Raw genomic sequence first — 6184 nt, 5'->3', positions numbered from 1 at the left:
TGTTTATTTCGTTCATTTTACTCCCAAAACTTTTACACGACCCTGTAAATAATGACCTATAAATGTATTGTGCAACAAAATACACTTTTTTTGGAGTTAATGTAAACATCTTGATTGTTTTCATCAAAATGAGTGTCGGTACATTTTATATTAGGACAGTGAATGTGTTAATTACTCAAAGTGTGAATTATTAAAACAAATATGATTTTTATAAGAACCCTCAAATGATGTTGTAAATTTGTACTGTAATGTTAATTTTTTGTTAAATGTGTCAGGAACAGACTTATGAAATGATTTTTTTTTAAATAATACTAAAATAGGATGTGCATTTTCCTTATAAGATATATTTGACTATATTTTTTTATATGCATATTCACATATATTTGTTTAAACGAATAGAAGCAGAAAAGTACAATTTGAGAATTATCAAATTTGAACCATAGCGCAAGTAAAAAAACTGCGACAAATTCAAAAATACGTACATAAATGCATAAAATTATAACTATTAAAAGTTTAATGCAAGTAAAATAAAATAATACTCTTAGAAAACTCCACAGCGAACAGTTTTTAGTATTTCTAAGGACGTATTGTATTATTTTGTATCGCTTTCATATTTGGAATGTTGATTATAATCTACGAATTATTTTTCATACTCATAAATGTTGAATAGCTTTTAAAAAAGCTGGAAACACTGCAGTCCTATCTGCCCGGTTCTAATAAAATTTGTCATTCCTAGGATGGGTCCTCATCAGGCTTTTATACTAAAAACAACAGTTAAAACGACGTAGTTCCTAACTGCATAATTTCACATGGGGAAGCTTTATGATACCTCTTTTAATGAAACGAATTTCCTGATGTCTGGTGGATTGGACCGATAAAAAAATGCTGATGGGGAGATACAGATTAGTAAATCAGTCCTAGGACAGATCTAAGTCCGGAAATGAACTTGACAGGAGGGATTGGCATGGCTATTGGCCACACTTCTTTTAGAAAATTAACAATTACTAGTGTTGTACCGGTCCTTATTTAGGACGGCAGTCCAGCTCAGTTCTACTTGTTGGTCCTTTGTGATGTCTTTGTCGACGTTTTTTCTGTTCTTCGTTTATTCCGTTATATAATAGAATAGATTAGATCATTTAGAATACATTATAAACATGAATATTTCCCCCAAAATATGTCAATGCTCTTAATGCCTGGGTTGCAGCGTCGGACACGTGGAGTCGGAGTTCGTTCCTTTGTTGGTGGAGTCGGAGTCCGAAAAAGTCAGCTGCAGGGAAATTTGTACCAACTCCCACTCCGGCTACATAAATTAATTATAATAAATATAAATAAAACTATTTATAATCTAAGGCTTAGATTAAGTGTTCGTAAACAAATTATAACTGATTATATGTTTGATGCCTTACAAGAAATGGAGAAGAGATTCAACTCTGAGTTAGAATGGGAGGAAGAGGAGGCCAAGACTGTTTCGTCCAACGGCATATCAACAGACCCACAAAGTCACAATCATTGCCCAATTTCCTTCACCGAGCAATTTGACTGATCTCAGATCATTCCTTGGCCTTGCTAATCAATTAAATCAATTGCTTCCAGATTTAGCACATGCTACACAAACGCTTCGTCACCTATTAAAGAATTTTTTTTAAATTTTCAGTGGCTACATGAATACGATAATGCATTTGAGAAAATAAAACGGACTCTCACAGATCCAAAAGGCTATATTCTCGCTCACTTCGAATCGAACTTTCGTATTACACTTTTGACATATGTTTCACGTCTTCTTTGGGGAATTGATTTTGCTCTTCTACAAATCCACGGTGTTGGCTCCAGTAAATTAATTCAGTGTGGCTCACGATTTTTGAACGACGCTGAAACGAGATAAGCAGTTTGCGAATTAGAAGCCTTGGCCATTTAATGGACCATCCTCAAATGTAGAACTTACTTATTGGGGAATCAGTTTAAAATAATTAAAAACATTCGGGAAGAGAGAAGATTCTACTTTGTTGATGTATAAGGAAAGAAAATTCTACGTCATAGACGCTTCCTAAAAACGTATCAACCAGAATATCCTTAAAAACGACTGATATAATATTAGTATTACATAATCAGTATAAGTATCAATATAATTGTCTATGAATAGAAACGTCGTAAGTTTGTAACTCAACAGCTTACGAGTTCATAAATTATGTCTAGAAACTTATGAATCTATAAGCAATAGATAGATTTTTATCCATTACAACTGTTGTTCATTTATTTAAATATCTTATCTTTCAAATATTTTCTTTATAGCTGGCACAATTATACATTTAATTATTAACTAAAAATAGCTATAAATTAGATCTTTATTTATTGTATATAGACACCTATGACTAGTACTTATATAGGCTATAAAATATATTATTAAATTTTTTTATTTTGGAGTCGGATTCGGACTCGGGGACATTCAACATACTAGGGTTTTAGTAGTTTACTAACCCAGTAAGAATGTCACTCTCTCTAGTACTAGTTACTAGGAGAGGTGAATCATTATTAACATGGGATTGACCATGACATAGTATATTTAATGAATTGATTATTAGAGTGTTATAATATAATCCGGTTTTTAAACAAGATAACAATCAGTCGTCATCATATTGGATAGTTCTAAACATAAAATGGCGTAGTTGAAAGGATTTTGAAGATCGAGTTAACGGAAAGATTCAAGAATGCCTACGAAGGGTGAATTAGAAGAAGAAAATCGAAGTTTCATAGAGAAGGTCAAAATGTTAGAAGGAAATCTAACATTGGTCGATGAAAATAAGAAAGATGATCGGACGTTGAGAATGATGATGCTCTTGATAGAAGAGCAAAAGCGAGTTCGTGAAGGCTCCATCAGAAGAGATGAACAGCACTGTGAAGTGGTGGAAATAATATTTAAAGCATTCAATTGTAAAAATTCTGACAAAAATAGAAGAACGACTTTTGGAGGAAGAAGTAGGTTTACCAAAAATAAATCAAGAAATGAAAATATCAATAAAATCTCTACCTCAGTTTGAATAAAACATAGAATATAAAGAATTTGTAAATTGGAAGACTTTATGGGATATGTGTTAGCTCTTGGATTTGGGGATCAGAATGAAATAAAGAAAAAGGCAGTTTTTAAGTCATTGTGTTGTCCGGAAATGATGGATAAGATAGAGCATGCCATGTCAATTGAAATGGATGGAGAAAACTCTTTAAAAGAAATCATGGATCTTATAGAAAATTACCTTAAGAAGCAAATTAATGTAGCATTAGAAGGGGTCAAGTTAGTGGGAAATAAGTGGAGTGAAGATGAGTGCTTTGATTCATTTTACAGGGGTTTATGTTGCCTAGCAAAAAAATTTGGATTAAAGGAGATGACATTTGAAGACTGGATATCATTACTAATTATAATTGGAATAAATAGTGAAGAAACAAAAAATAATTGTTCTCTAAATCACCTGAGTTGTCACTTTTAAAGGTTATATCCATTTTCCAGTGCAAAGAAAAGGGTAAAATTCAGGAGGAAGCATTGGTAAGAAAATCAAGTTCCATATCAAGTTTAAAAACTAATCATAAAAAGGAGCAGATAAGAGAAACTCAAAGATGCTCTTATTGTGGAAGAAATTCTCATAGAAATGGAGAAAAATCTCCTGCATATGGGAAGAAATGTAATCAGTGTCAAAAGTCCTTTTAAAATAATGTGGAGTGATACGTAAAGGAAGGGGCAAGGCTATTGAATGATGTTACCTATTAGTAGTAGTTCCAAAACCAAATGGGAAAGTTAGAGTTTGTGTTGATTTAAAAAAATTGAATGATCAATTTTATCAACCAATTCATCCAATGAGGATTCCAAGAGATGTTGTTTTGACTTTACCCACAAAGGGCAGATTTTTTACGGCAATGGATGCAAAACAAGGCCATTGAGAAATGGAATTAGCAGAGAAATCAAGACATATGACTTGTCTTATGACTCTTGTGGTAGATATGTTTTTAATAGAGCACCAATGGGTTTTGTTGCGACCGGAGATGCATATTGCTTACGTGGTGATAAAATTTTGGATAATTTTCCAGACCCATTTAGAGTGGTCGATGATGTTTAACAGTATTAAGGGATTTTGAAAAATACCGAGCGAAGAAAATTACTTTAAATTTTGATAAGTTTATATTTGCTCAACTAAAAATAAAATTTTGTGGATACTACATATCGAAAGAAGGGACCGAAGTTGGTCATGATAAATTATATTCTGAAATAAGTAAATTTCCGAATACAGGATGTATCTTCCACTATTACAATGTTCTTTAGATCCTTCATTAAGGGAATATGCCCTGTAATTGAACCAATTATTGTTCTTCTGTTTTTGAAAAGTATCCATTCTGAACTAGGCCCCTCCAAAAAGAATTTTGCTTGTGAACATGTTCTATTACTTTTCTATCCCTTCCTGTTTCCGATCCCTTTTTATTTATTTATCAATATCAAATAATACTTGACTTTTGGGAATTTTCAGTGCAGATCTTGGAAATGATATACACGTAGCAAATTTATATAGTGTGTAATATAATCTTCTTTCAAAAAAGATCAACTCCTCAAAAAATTATTTAGTTTTGTAAATTGTTTAAATATTAGCTAACTCAATTAATAAGTGATTTATGAGCATGAAGATAAATAAATAAAATTTTATTAGATCAGTCAGAGTTCATTTGAGCAATGCTAAGCAGAAAGTGAATAACGTACGTCTTTCGTCAAATGTATTTTGGATTGACAATTCCTTCTTTTTTTTTTTTTTTTTTTTTTTTTTGTACCTAGATACAACTTTATTCATCTTTAACTTTTCTCAATTAAATAAAATATGAAAGTTTCTTCTTACATTAAACCAAGGTTAATAGAAATACAAAGTTATACCAAAATACTTCTCCGACTGATGTTTTACTTCCACCATGTTTTTTGATAGTGACGTCATAGAGTATAGACTGTTACTGTTCATCATATAATTTAGAGTAATATATGCTCTGAATATAACTATGGCGTCAAAATATGTCTGTCTTGCCGAGCAGTTCTTACGGAACATCAAATATAACATAAAAATTCTAGCAAGCCCAATTACATGATAGTAAAACCTTTTTTTTTTATTATTGTAAAATTAATATTTTCTCAGTGGTGGCCAATCTATTTAGATAAAATGAAAATTATTTGCCATTAATGTAACTCTATATCTTATGGTATTACTTAATACTTCATCCTAGTTAAAGGAGCAATATGTTATCAATATCTAACGTTCTTTATATTTATCTGTATTAGTGATTGAAGCGACATCTACGAAAAAAACAGTCGTATCGCGTAGTTATTACACTCGGCGTTACCTAATCAGTTGATACTTATATAAGCTACACCACCTTCAGACCTTCCCCCCCACTCCCCCTGCGAACGTACACAACATCAGTTAGTAGTTAGGATATTCTTCACAACAATGGAACTATTGTTAAATGACTCTTAGGAATTGTACTCAGTCTAAAGTAGCTAATTAAAATTCAACCAATCAGAACAACTATTATGAGAAAAGAGGCAGAAATATCCAAAGCTGTACTGTACATTTTTATGTTAACAAAGTAACGCCATACCTACAAATAAAAAAGTGTATATTGCATTTGGTTGTCCGTTGTCGAAGTCTCTTCTTCTTTCGTCCAGCCAGTCTTCCTGAAATTGATTGGCAGGATACAAATTAGGTGTTATTAAACTGTGTATTATTGAATAATAATACACAGTTTTGAAGAATTGGCCATCTACCAACTGATTTCGGGGGTCTTGTTATTTCTTTCGGAAGATTGATTACAAGATAAAAGAAATACACTAATAATTATGTTTAAATAATAATAACATTGGATTATTCATTGATTCCACATCCATACTCAGTAAAAATGTAGGCTTAATCCCGATTCTTAAATATTTAGGTCAAAACTTCGGGTCAATTTTTATAAAATTCGAGAGAATTATCGTTTTAATTTTGGTTTCGGTTCTGGTAAAAAGGTTAGGGTACTTCAAGATACTTGAATATTTATATTTTAAGATCTGAAACTATCCAAATCCGACAATTTGTGGATCCAGCTTATCTTTACTCTTTATTTTTTCAGTATTCTCATTTTTTGAGGAAAAATGTTTCAAGTATCTCCTTTAACATTTTTATTG

The 6184-nt window shown here is 31.6% G+C and overlaps 1 long non-coding RNA gene across 2 annotated transcripts; it reads right to left on the bottom strand.

The window, feature by feature from the left end:
* Positions 1–324: 324 nt before the first annotated feature.
* On the bottom strand, positions 325–1927 carry LOC121116716 (uncharacterized). Of its 2 annotated transcripts, none has more exons than XR_011779609.1 (4): positions 1705–1927; positions 1407–1625; positions 830–1300; positions 325–761 (listed from the first exon to the last, which is right to left on the bottom strand). It is a non-coding gene; the product is annotated as an uncharacterized lncRNA (long non-coding RNA). The 2 variants fall into 2 exon arrangements; XR_011779610.1 differs by having other exon boundaries at positions 1402–1625; positions 1705–1868.
* Between the last annotated feature and the right edge of the window lie 4257 nt (positions 1928–6184).

This window comes from Lepeophtheirus salmonis, chromosome 4 (genome assembly GCF_016086655.4).
Source record: "Lepeophtheirus salmonis chromosome 4, UVic_Lsal_1.4, whole genome shotgun sequence".
Classification (NCBI taxonomy): domain Eukaryota; kingdom Metazoa; phylum Arthropoda; class Copepoda; order Siphonostomatoida; family Caligidae; genus Lepeophtheirus; species Lepeophtheirus salmonis.
This window is presented reverse-complemented; position numbering and strand designations above follow the sequence as displayed.